The sequence below is a fragment of the Phyllostomus discolor genome, chromosome 9 (assembly GCF_004126475.2).
Source record: "Phyllostomus discolor isolate MPI-MPIP mPhyDis1 chromosome 9, mPhyDis1.pri.v3, whole genome shotgun sequence".
In the NCBI taxonomy this organism is placed as follows: domain Eukaryota; kingdom Metazoa; phylum Chordata; class Mammalia; order Chiroptera; family Phyllostomidae; genus Phyllostomus; species Phyllostomus discolor.
The window spans coordinates 76688455-76700479 of NC_040911.2; the positions used below are offsets into that span (position 1 = coordinate 76688455).

At 43.7% G+C, this 12025-nt stretch overlaps 1 protein-coding gene across 6 annotated transcripts in view; it reads right to left on the reverse strand.

Annotated features, from left to right (window-relative positions):
* The window catches only part of PLCB4 (phospholipase C beta 4), a 394279-nt gene extending 383656 nt beyond the window's left edge, over positions 1-10623 (reverse strand). Inside the window, exon 1 of one of the 6 annotated variants that reach the window (XM_028524963.2) lies at positions 10340-10623. The gene's annotated coding sequence lies outside the window, so the exon portion shown is untranslated. Of the gene's footprint in view, positions 1-10049; positions 10243-10339 lie in introns of those variants that run through there. The other 5 variants (XM_028524967.2, XM_028524972.2, XM_028524962.2 and 2 more) reach the window with 5 other exon arrangements.
* Positions 10624-12025: the final 1402 nt, after the last annotated feature.

Sequence of the window (12025 nt, forward strand, 5' to 3'; positions counted from 1 at the left end):
AATTACTGTTAATAACCTTCATTTCCTCCTAGTCTCACCCCCTAGGTACCTGACATTTTAGATAAAATATTTTCATAAAATATTAAAAGCAAAGAAATTATATCTAAGGTATCTAACACCATGTTGACAGACTTTCTGAATCCCTTCTCTCTCTCCTGTCTATAACCTACACTTTTGGTTCTTTGATAAATACATAATGTTTCCCACCCTATGCATTTCCCAAGAAACACAATCCATTCCAAATAAACTTAAAAGAATTTTTAAGTTACTCTAAGACCCACCACAGACATCACTGAGCCCAGCCATGTGGCATTATAAAACATTCCCAACTTCAATTCAAATGTAATCATTGTAGCTGCAGTTTTCTTTTGTCCACAAAACCAGACCATAGGATTCACACCCTGACTTGGCTTCTCACCCACGCACACCTCTGCTCTAGGACGGCAGATGGGTAGAGTCTGCCATTTGCCTCCCTGGACCTGTTCACCATCCTTCTCCACCCCTGCCTCCTCTCTCTTGCCCTCTGGCTTCTGTCTGGGTTTAGCTCATGGAAGGCACCAGCCAGAGTTTGAGAGGCAAGAGGACAGAGAGGAGGCCTACATATTCCCCAGCAGAGATATTACAGGCTGTGTCTCTCCACTCTACAAAGTACAGAGCTCTGGGGGACAGCCCTTCATGACTCCCCATGGTTGCCATGTCCTTCTTCAGCACTCACCCTGGTTGTGTTTCCTACACATACCCATCCCTTCTAAAGGACTCCTTTATTAGGCCCTCCCCATAGGACATGGTTTACACATGCCATCTGTCCCCCAGGAGGGCCCTGAATGACACAGGATTGCAGTAATGGGGGAGGAGGGGCAGGGGTCCTCCACGGTGGTTTTCACAGACATTTTCAAAGGAAATCATTTGTGAACTGTAGATCGCTATCACATTTCCACGAGCAAAACCTAGTACAGACTTTCTTGAGTATGCAAGGTTTCAATGCCAAGGAAATATGACTGAATCCTACCATATTTCTACAATTCACAGTGTGCTGCAAAAATAAATATGCAGAAGGCATACAATCAGAATCTGAATATCACTGCCAACCAAACCAGAATTTTTCTTAAAAATTGGTGTCTGGAGAAATAGATGAAAGAAACAAATCCATCTTTGAAAACAGAAACAATATTTCATTTCCTGCTATTTATCCACATCAAGATTTACTAGGGGGTGATTCCAAATCTTTCAAGAACTATCACAAAATTCTAAAAATAAACTAATAACTTTTCATATTATTGACAGCAACTGTAGTTATCAAAATTGTCACTTCTGAAAATAGTAGGAAACCAGTGACCTAGATTTTCTGTATTTTTCTTCTACCTTTCTAAATGAAAATACAATGTAGTTTCTAACTTACATAGCCCTTTGTCTGTATATCACTTCTAAATATCATGAAAATTAGCTTTGGGTATCTATTAAACAGTGAAGCTCAATAAGATAGCATTATCTCTAAACCTTTGAATGCTCTAAGCAAAAGGTAAAAGATTCTTCAATAATTAAGTATTTGGAAGTCTAAAGCTATAAATATACCTGCACAGAATTTTTAGCAATGAAATTAACTTGATTTTTCCAGTTCATTATCAACCCCGTTGGCTGTGCAGCTGAAGCTGCACTTCTGTGACCACATATTCAGGGGTGCTTATGAAATATTCCAGTGTGAGGGGACCACATTTTCACAGCTTACCAAATTGATTAAAATACAGACTTTCAACTTTGATTCTACAAGATCTCTCTTTGCTAAACTGTTTTTAAATGAGCCTCTTAAATGGTAAATTCTTTTTGATTAAGTATTGTATTTTCAAAGAATTTGAAGGACATAGACTATTTCTAAAGTCATTTCCTGATGTACTGTATATAAATGGAATCTGATTGAATTAGCAAAGCAATGTAACAATATGGGACACGCTTCGATTAGAGGCAATGTTCACAATCTGAGGTTCCCTGAGATAGAAATTTCATGCGGAACTTCTTTAAAGGCAATTTGGCAGTGATCTCTCAAAATGTAAAATGTGCATATCCTTTCAACCAAATAATTCTCTTCCTACGAATTAAGCTACAAGAAATTCTCACACATGTGCACAAAAATCTATGCACAAAGATCTTCAATCTTTCAGTTTGCAACACTGAAAATAGGAGAATGGCTGAGTAGAATAGGGTGCATCAACACTACCAAATGTTATGTTGGGAAGAAAAAGATAACTAGTATACTGACATGAAAAGATCTCCATAACATACGCTTAAGTGGACAAAAGCAAATTCCAGAAAAAATGTATACAGTATGATCCAGTTTATGTAATAAGAAAAGGACAGTATATATGCTTACATATGTAAATGCACAGAAAAAGAGGAGGAAAGAGGAGCTCTAAGCTGTTGCCAATGGTTATATCTGGGTATGGGTGTAGGTGGGAAAGAGTATTTTACATTTTGCTTCAGTATTTTTGCATTATCATTTCAGTGGGAACATATTAATGTATCACATACATCATTTTAAAAACCAATGAAAATTTAAAGTTAATAGAAATTCTAGGGGTCTGTGGTAATTTGTCCAATGAGGGTACATTAGCAGATATAAGAGAAATCTATCCAAACCCTGCCTGGAAAGGAATTTCCCTTTTCACGTGACCCAATGGGACCTCCCATTTAAGAGCCAGAGGAAAACGCCTGTTAAGTAACTGCACATGGAACCACTAACCCGCAGGAAGAGACCTATGTTCTGTATGTCCAAGACAAACACAACACCTACCAAATAGCAATGGGGACATTCTTGGACTGGTGAGACTTCAAATCAGTGACTTAAGCAAGAGACCATCCATATAACCCCCATAATTAAAGCCACCCCCTTCATACTTAAGTGTTCTTATTTTAAATGGGCACCAGGAAGTAGAATAGAAAACCAAGTTCTGCCTCCCTCCACTTTGTGTAACTGCTAATGTCTTAGAAAAATGAAGGAGGAGACAGATAGGCAGAAAGGCAGAATCTGACATGTATGTGTACTAGAAGCAAATGGCTATAACAACCTCTGCAAAAATCTAACAGGAAAGAGACAAAAGCATGAATAAAGAAGACATCATGCTTACTTACAGACGAAACTACTGACATTTTCTAGTACACAGTGTTTCCAAGCACTTACAGTTGACAAAAGGCTCAAAATGGGAGCTCATGGACCAAATTCGTTTCAAAAATGTATTTTGTTTGGTGGCCACTCCATGGGCTGGCACGTTTATTTTCATTTTAATTATTCCTAAACATTTTAAAATAACATCTCGCACTTAAATAAATCTGGATTTCTTGCTTCTCTTAAAAATGTAGCGGTGTCAGCAACTCTGAGCCTCCTCTGCCCACCTGGTAGAAACCCATCAGACCTGCAGGGCAGCTGCTCCCTGGGAAGGGACACGGGGGAGCTCTGATGGACACAGCAGCCCCTACCACTCCCTAAGGTCTCCAACACCTGGGCAGCTGCATGTTGCTTATCTGACCCTTCAAGAAATCGACTATACCCTCATTGCAACCATAAGGAATCTCACCAAGTAAAAGCTGGCCCTCCAGAAAACAAATTCTTTTTTCAGGCTCCCCCAAAGTAGCACGTAGTAACCTTCCTCACTCAGCCTTCTGGTGCATACAACTACAGAAACCAAAGCACCCAGAATTAGATGAGGACTTGAGGCTTTAACCTCAACTTCCTATTTCAATTCCACTTCACAACAGAATTGCCAGCAGCTTCTCAGTCATATCTCAGCCCAGTCACTTCAAATAATGGTCACAAAGCTTTTTATTATAACAAACATTTTGGCAGCATGCATTTGGGTGTCAGATAACATAGTACAGTGGTTAGAAGTTGGAGTTCTCGTCAGTCAACCTGGGGTTGAACCCCATCTCTAACTTTAAGTCCCTGAAGTAACTTGACCTTCCCAAACCTCAGTCTCTCCAAATGTAAAATGGAGATATTCACCACCAAAAAAAAAAGCCTTTGGGAGGATTAAATGATGGGACACATTTTAAGTGCTCAACATATAGATGTCTGTTGTTTTATCACTGTCACTGCTATTACTACATAAAACAGTTCACTGCTCCCCCTGAAGCTCCATGGGAAATCAAGAGCCTTGTAGCCTACTCCTAAACATCAGGGATCCCCAAATTATCCCAGTGGATGCCTCTCTCCTTCTAGGCCTAAATGGCTTAGCAGGCTTTTTTGAAAGCCTATCTAGGAGACACAGATGCCCTGGGGGTGGCATCTGGCTCACTGAGGTTCTGAGGCAGTTAGGGATGAGTCAGTGTTAGGTCCCTCTGTCCAACTGCGGTCAGTCATGGGGTTAAGCAAGTCCAGAGCAAGATCTGGCACATCAGAGTGGCTCTAAAAGGTGACTGAACTCTCTGTACTTGCTGGGGGGCTAAAGTGTCCCTTATTGGAATTTTTATAGGAATTGACTAGTCCGTTTTGTATGACTAGGTCAATGGCATTTGTCCCCATGGAGGAGGAGAATGGGAGGGTGAGCAGGGATACCAGTAGTATTCCCAGGAGAATGACTAATAGCAGTTGTAGCAACAGCAGTAGTAACAGTAGTAACACAAGAGCCAGCATCATTCATAGTGCAGGGCCAGGCACTTTTTGCCCTTTTGGGTTATTCTCTGTTTACAGATGGGGCAACTGAAGCGGGGAATGGATACCCAGGCTCCCACAGGGAATATACAACATAGTCAAAATTCAAGCTAAGGTCTGGCATGATTCCAACACCTGCAGGTCTCAGCAACTTTACACTGCTGAGAGCGAGCCCACAGTGAATGCCCCACTTTCCCACCCAGCTACTTCCACGAGGAAGTGCTTCTAGAGCAGTTGTCCTCTACCTCAAGCAGGTTACAAACCCCCTTCCAATCTGGTGAGTCCTATAAACCATTCTCAGCCTAATTTTTTAAATGCATAAAAGCAAGTACAAAGGAAGCCAATTATACTAAAATATCAAAAATAATTTTTAAGCAGGCACAGGGTAATATATATGCTTGTTTCAACCCATTAAATGCTAAGATCAGCAGTAACTCTAAATCCCATCCTGTCATTTAAAAGTCAGTGAAGATAAATAAGTAATTCATTCATCAGCTATGTTCATGGACCCACCAAACTCCGGAGGTAAAAAACTCCTGTTCTGAAGGACAGAGTAAGATGTCAATCTGCTGGTCTGTGTTCTCTTCTCTCTGGGTGAGCTGCTTAAAATTAATTCTTTTGAGTTCCTTTCTTCCTCTTGTTTTAAGGAAATGTCTACTTCTTTGTTCATGTCAGGGAGCCAAAAGCATCCTTTAATTGTTCAAGAGAAAAAGAATGCTTTATGAAAGGCAATGTATCTTTTCTTTTTCTTTTTCTTTTTTTTATCCTCACGTGAGGACATTTTTTCATTGCTTTTAGGGAGAAAGGAAGGGAAAGAGAAACATCAAAGTGAGAGAGAAGCATGATTGGTTGCCTCCAGGGCATGTCTGGACCAGCAATCACACACACCCAGACGGGGGATTATATGAACCCCAGATGGGGGATTCTACACACCCCAGACCAGAGATTGAATCTGCAACCTAGGTATATGCCATGATGGGGAATCAAACCCCCAGCCCATCAGCGATTAGACAACACTCCAAACAACTGAGCCACACCGGCCGGGGCAAGACAGGGTATCTTAAAGTGATGATTTGCCTGGTCCAAGGGTGGCTCAGTAGCAGAGGTGGAATTTTCCAGTTCTCAGCACACCAAAGGATTATGGGAGAAGAGCTGTGAAGGAGACTCCCTATCAAGGGCATAAGATAACACTATCTTGCGGTCCTGTGTTGTGCGACCTTCTCTTTGAAGGTTTTACAGGTGGTAGGCAAGAGAGATGTTCAGAGAAAAAACTACTTGAAATTGGTGTCCCTTTCAACTATTTTGATTCCACAAAGATAAGGAAAGAAAATGTAGATGGGGTTTATGCAAGGAAAATAAAAACTCTGCTGGTCATTCATCCTCTTGTAAATAAGTATCTCCTAGCCCAGGGGTGTCAAACTCATTTTCACCAGGGGCTACATCAGCCTTGAGGTTGCCTTCAAAGGGCCCAATGTAATTTTAGGACTGTACAAATGTAACTACTCCTTAACTGTTAAGCGAGAGCTCGGAGCTGCCACTGGGTAGAAACAAGGTGCCAGGCCGGATAAAACAAGGTGGAGGGCCAGATTCAGCCTGCGGGCCTTGTGTTTGCCACCTGTGTCCTACCTGCAATTTCGAGGGCAGGTCATTGCTGCTTTTGTCTCTTCAATGAAATTGGGTTCCACCTTCAGCATGTGAAAAGCATCCAAAGACATGAGTTCCAGCCAGGCTTTTAAAAGTGGGATTTGCGGATGGTTGTTGCAAACAAGTGAAATGGCATTAAAAAGAAAACTGACCCACCCTGAGGTGATTTTTTGAAAATAGGCTTAATTCCAATAAGGAAAATGCAAACTTTTCACTCAACTAATCAATAATGCATTATCACCTGGCTTTGCTTCCACTGGGGTAAAATAAACTCATTTTTATATTTGGTTAGCTAAAGCAGGGGTCCCCAACCTCCGGGCCAGGCGAGGACCAGAACCTGTCCAGGCCTGTTAAGAACCTGGCTGCACAGCAGGAGGTGAGCTTGAATGTAACTAATTTCAATCATCCCAAAATCACCCCCCCCCACCACATCCATGGAAAATTTGTCCTCCAGGAAATCAGTCCCTAGTGCCAAAAAGCTTTGGGACTGCTGAGCTAAAGAACCACAACCTTTGAATGTATGAAAAGACCTTTATATCATTTTAAGGCATAACTAGATGAATAATATTACTAAACCTTGAGGAAGTATTTCTCCTTTAAAAGGGGAGGCTTTATCAAAAGAAAAACTATTAAACAGAAAAACAAATATACAGGAAGGTAAGAAAGTCTTACACAAGGTTATTATATTTCCAGATTATTACAGGGAGATAGAAAAATGCAGGATACATAGCACTACATAGCACACAGGAGAAGACTTACGCAGTATCCTCACAAACACAGTTAACATTTACACACCAACAGCAAAACCACAGAAAGTCCTTGCTGTTGACTATTGGCGGTGAAAAGCTATGTATTTCTCCATAGGTGCATGTCTTTTTGACAGACGCTGATAAGGCCTACAGGTTCACATTATAAGGTGAAAAGCAACTATTTTAGAAACTTCAGTCTGGACATGAAATACCGACAATGATCATTAAAGCAGCTCCATTAGTCCTTGACCTCATTCTGCACACCAAATGCAGAAGTTCTTGGTTTCACAGAACTCACTGTGATCGTGTATTAAAAACCTGGGTCGTCAGTGCCAATAAAACATGCTACTTCATCCTTTATGAGTGTTCACAAGCGACGATAATTTGGCCACCATCTACTAAATAATTTAAGTTTCAAAGAATATTTTTGCTTTCTGAAAACTATTTGAGTTCACTATTAAGGGCATTTGTGGAGAACATGAGAAATACGTAATCTTTCTTTCCCATGACCGTATTACTTAAATGATCCAAAATGATAAAATTTATTCTCAACATAAGATTTTAAAATTAAAAAATTAAATGAACTTGGAAGCCAATTATTAATGTATTTTGAAATAATCCAGAACTATTATTCATTAATTATGATATTTGAGTGTATAGGCTACATCTGAAAGTGTAAGGACAAAAGTGCAGACACAGAATCAAGCATCTAAGTTCACTTATAATCACATCCTTTCACAAGTCAGTTAGCGAAGTGATCAGTTCAAGAAAAACAACACAGCAACACTAAGGCTCAATTTCACTTAAATTTTAACTTGGAGGGAGGGTGGGTTAGTGGTGAATATTAGGCAAGCACTTAGTGATCATTTCAACTCTTAATAAATCCAACCCCCAGATGGATTTGGTGGTATCCTAGGAAAATACCACGATCACTTGGATTGCCAAATATAATGGTTCCATGTTGTCAAAATCAGCAGTATACATTAATCTAAGGACAGTTGGATATGTTCTCGGAATCAGCACTACAGGCACTGGTTAGGTCTCTGCTGGGGATGAAAGAGTCTAGAGATGATACAGATGTTTGAAAACCCATTTCTGCAAAAGCTTTACAGTAACCTTAATACTTTTTCAACTTCCATTTTTCACAATCGCATAACAGAAAAGAACACCACCTCAAGATTCCAGAGCATAGAAGTAGTTTAACATCACTCACATTTTCAGGCACAAAAATATAAAACTTAGAGAATAGTGTTTTAGAACAAAGCTATTCTGCGTGGGTGTGCACTTGTAAAATAAAGGTAGTATTATCCCGACAGATATAAATGTGTACCCGGTGATCAAATGGAATCCTAAAAATTCTGTTTTGACAGTTACTTGCAGAATCCCATTTCACCGGTGATTAATTCAAAACTGGGTAATCAAAACTGCTTTTGGATGGTTGAGCAATAATATAGTTGGAAGGAAGTATAAACGCTAACCTAATACAGGGTACCTTTAGACGAGCCATAATATATTACGTGCAAAGGGTTACTGATTCTGGCAGCAAAAGTGTCACGTACATAAAAATGACAATTAAAAATCCTATTCCATTTAAAAAGCGGATTTTGACGAAAACAGGTGTTCTCTCGAGATGGCAATCATGTGTTAAACTTCTATCATTCAAAAGGAAGATGACATAATAAATTAAAACACCAGCTGGAAATATGTAAGACTTCCTTATGAAAAAATACAGCATTCTAGATTACATAACAGGGATAATGGAGATTAAAGCACAAGCCCCTGTCCAGCTTGATATTTATTCTTTTTCATGATTCTGTAACTTAGGCCACTGAAGTATGAAGAGTACATAATATTAGCTTCTAAGTTAAAGCACATTTTTTTAAACCAAAAGTCTTGAAAAATTAAAGGGATAGAGTTAAAATTTTACACATACATTTTTTTTCTAAAGAACATAGTTCCTTACACACTTTCTTAAACCTCCTTGTAGACTGCCTATGTAAAGTCACCAGTTGCTTTTCTTGGTCCTGTTTACTTCATGAATCTGATTTCTCTTTAAAGGAGAAGCTCAATTCTAACTTAGATATTATACAGTTGCCTATGTCTGAATGACATTACTGCCAACCATACAGAATTATTAAATGGCTATCTCCACACACACATAATTTATAGACTACCATGCATCACATTTATGGTGAAAATGGAGACCTCTCATAAATGTTTCAGCCAAAACGAAACTCAAACACCTGCTTTAGAACAATAGTTAGAATCACTAAAAGAGTTTTTTTTTAATTGAGGGTCATCTCTCAAATACATATTTTATGAAAATATCATGGAAATTTGCATTTTTCTTAATACATTCTAGTGTTATGAGTCTAGACAAAGTTGTACTCAGACACACTTAGAAATTGGCGAACGTCATATTCCCATACTTCTATACATTACAGCCTACGAAGTCTACAGTCACAAAGACTATATTAAATAGGCAGGGTCTAATTAGTTCAGCAAAAGAGAACTTTAAAATTCTGAAACTAAGACCACCTTTCATTTCCATCACTGGTATGCTTTTAAGAGGCCCGAACACTAACCTCAACGTGGGCTTGCCTGTCAGAGTTGTTTTAAGTGGAAATGGGCAGTCATCTGTTATTTTCCCAGAAGTGGTAAGAAGATCCACACGCATACACAATTACATGCGTTGCTCAGTGCCAACTATTTCCAACCAAAATAATCACATACACGTCGGGCCGAGCTATTTCTAGTCTGAAGCGTGAACGTCTGGACAGAATCTGAGGAAACCCAACAGGCGATGATTGCAGGGCAAGAAGGTAGCAGCGGGAACCCCGGCCCCCTGCGCGCACAAAAAAGCCTGGCACCCCGCACCTGCACAGACTCTCTGGCAGGGCATCCGGGTGCGCGCGCGCGCGCGTCTGGGACGCAGCCGCTTGGACCAAACAAGCCCGGAGGGCCCCGTCAGGCAAGCGGGCGCATCCTCCGGCGGGACCCGAAATGCCTTCTCCTACCTGTCACTTTGCCTGGAACTGCTGCCGCGGATGTAGCCACCGCCGCCTGGAGCCCCCGAGTGTGTGCGCGCGTGGGTGCGCGCGTGGGTGTATAAGATCTTGTTGGCGGTGCAGCTCACTTACTGGTCCCGGCGCCACCGCCCCCTCCCCCAATAAGAGCCGGTCGCCAAGCCCCCTCTCGGCGCTCCGGGCCCCGCCCTCCCGCCTGCCCCCGCCCCCCACTCCCGCCTCCCTGCCACCCCGCCTCCCCGCCTCCCAGCCTCTCCGCCTCCCCGGCGCGCGGTCCTTACCTCTGCGTAGAGCGGGGGTCTCTGAGGGCTCTTCGACGAAGCTGCGGGCAGTGCCAGCTCTCTCCACCTGCCTGCCCGCCAGGCGTGGCGTGGCCGTGGCTCCCGGCCCCTCTGCCTCTCGGTAGCTCGCCGGTCCCCCCTTCCCAGCCCCCGAGTCTTCCTCCCTGTTCTCGCCTCCCGGCTCCAAAGCCCGAGCAGTCGCCTCGCAGCCCCAACCTGCCCAGGCTACGGAGCATGCCCAGTGCGGCGCGCCCGGGCTGGGCTGGGGGTGGGCAGGGGCCGAGCCGGCCGCCAGGCTGCTGCGAGCCTGCGGGGCGGGGAGGTGGTACTGGGCGGGGAGGGAGAGCAGCCAAGTGTCCCTGGCCGGCCGCCTGGGATGGGTAGTGGGCCGAGTTGGGAGAAGGTGGGTGGGGCGTCTGGGGAAGCTGCTGAGCTGAGTGCTCCTCGAGGGTCTCCCCGGCCGACCCCTGGAACCAGCGCCGCGGCACGTGCCCCTGGCTTGGAGTCGAGTACCCAAAGGGTGTTGCCGGGCGCAGACTTTGTGGGGGGTGGCACCTTCTGTTTGGGAGATCCGCAACCCCCGGTGGACCTTGGGGCGTGGGTGGATGTAAAGACTGCAGGGGTGTCAGGACTGGCGAACTGGTGACCCAAAGTCGCTGGTGGCGGGGGGCGGGGTGTTATTAATTTGGTTTGATGAACAAATAAAGCACGTACATCGTCACTGTTCTAAACGCTTTTTATTTTTGTAACCCTTAAGTCTTCCAAAACTAGAACTAATGTTATTCTCTCTCCCTCTCTCTCCGTCTGTGTGTGTGTTTGTGTGTGCGCGCGCGCGTGTGTGGCTTTCCTAAGGCTTAAACTGAGCTACAGAGAGATGAAGTGGTTCCAAAAAGTCTTGCAGCCTCTGAACGCAAACCCCGCAGACTTTGGTCCCTAGGATGCTGGGGCGCTGCTCTAGCCAGTTGCCAGCTCAACCCTGCCCTATAACGGCCGCCAGGTGACTCCAAACCACCCTGGCATTCCGACCCTATGGAGTTCAGTCTAGCATCATTTCCCCCTTTGTGTGGACCCTCCCAATGGGCTGTTCCCGGACTCCCAGGAGGGATTCCACGTCTCCGCTCCCCCACCCCTCCTCCCGGCTGGCGGCCACCAAAACCCGGAGACGTGGCACCTGCGCATTGGGGACTGGGGCCATTCTCGCAGCTGAACTGGGCATGCTCAGCCGCCTGAGCAGGTCCTGCTGGCCAAGAAGAAAGAGTGAGCCTGGCCACTCCTACAGTGTGGGGAATGGAGGGGCTGTGTGTGGGCAAACAATAGTCCCAGGTCCAAGGGGGCAGAGCCAATTGTAGATGCAAAAGACTTGTTCTCCTGACACATTATGGTCTTTTCCAGGCAGGGCAAAGTGGAAAGGGAGGTGGGAGAGCAGGATCAAAAGTTTACCATTGGGACATCATTCACCAGGAGGGGGCTCAGGTCTCAGTGACAACTACCCAGCTAAAAGCTGCAATTTTAGCTGAGCCCCAAAACAATTCTTAAGCAGTTGAGCCTGTCTGCCTGTGAGAAAGCCAAGAAAAATAGCCTACACCAAGTTCCCCTGCCAGATTGGAAAGGAAATAAAGATCTCAGGGAAAGTCTGGGTGGCTCCTCACTGTTCAGGGGGCTTCAAGATGCAATGATGTTGAGTGA